Below are 1097 nucleotides of genomic sequence, written 5' to 3'. Positions count from 1 at the left end.
CTGCGGAATCAGGGGGGGGAAAAGGTGTGACAGGGTAGCGCACGCACCTACGCGCCACCTGTACCGCGAGGGAAACGCAGCGCGTGCGCTTTGTGTGTCCTGCGTTGACCAAATTTTCCCTTCGCAGGGACAATAAAGTTTTTTATGATGTGCCTTGAAGGCAGCATGTGTGAGCATGCTCAGTAGAAAGACCTCTCAAACTCAAAGCTGTGCACAAAAGACTTCAACACAGCATGAAGAAGAGCCTCAAGGCATAAGTGCATAAATACTAAATAACAAAGTTAAAGAAACACAGGGTGTGTGTTTGATTTACCATGACAGGAAACAGCAATTAAATTCTGCAGTTATTGGCCGAGGTTCATGCATGTCCAAAATGTAACCAGAACAACCTGTCTGAGTCTTTGGCAGTACTAGTCAGTAATCTGGGATAATGGCAATATTGGACCTTAACATAAAAAGTGATTTTTTTTTCCCCAGTCACCAGATGGCGATAGAGTCACTGCCACTGAGACAAAAACACGTGGGCCTACGTGCTTTCACTTCAGGCGACAGTCGACGGAACATTCGACACGACTGGCTGAACACAACTCTGCCCCACATTTTTACTGTGAAGGTGTGAAGGTCAGGACTTCTGAGTACACCAATCAAACGAGGTCACACACAGCACAGAGTCTGCAGTAGCATTCAGGTACTTAGGAGACACTCAGGCCTAGCGGGACAATGCTAGGACCTAGAAAACACATGCACACACGCATGTTCGCACACACGCACTCACAATAATCTCCACTTTCATCTGACTTTGGCTTTCATGCCTATACTGATGAAGAAATCAGTCAAGGTGTGTGTGTGTTTGTACCTCCGTGTGTGAGTTTGTGTGTGTGTGTGAATTGGTGTTTTTGTGTGTTTGCGTCCATGTATGTGCAGGTGTATACCTGTGTGTGTGTGTGTGTGCATGTGCGTATGCGTGTATGTGTGTGTGCATGCCCGTGCCTGTGTGTGTGTGTGTGTGTGTGTGCACGCATGTGTGAACATCTGTCTGTTCAGGTTAACATGTCTGTGTTTGTACATGCAAGTGTGCAAGTGCTTGAAGCCACAAA

At 46.8% G+C, this 1097-nt stretch overlaps 1 protein-coding gene across 4 annotated transcripts in view; it reads right to left on the bottom strand.

Annotated features, from left to right (window-relative positions):
• The window catches only part of ugt8 (UDP glycosyltransferase 8), a 28462-nt gene that overhangs the window by 4108 nt on the left and 23257 nt on the right, over window positions 1–1097 (bottom strand). The gene's annotated exons all lie outside the window — the stretch shown is intronic.

Source organism: Anguilla anguilla, chromosome 5, assembly GCF_013347855.1.
Source record: "Anguilla anguilla isolate fAngAng1 chromosome 5, fAngAng1.pri, whole genome shotgun sequence".
NCBI classification, from domain to species: domain Eukaryota; kingdom Metazoa; phylum Chordata; class Actinopteri; order Anguilliformes; family Anguillidae; genus Anguilla; species Anguilla anguilla.
Note: the sequence above shows the minus strand (reverse complement) of the source record. Positions and strands in the feature narration are given on the sequence as shown.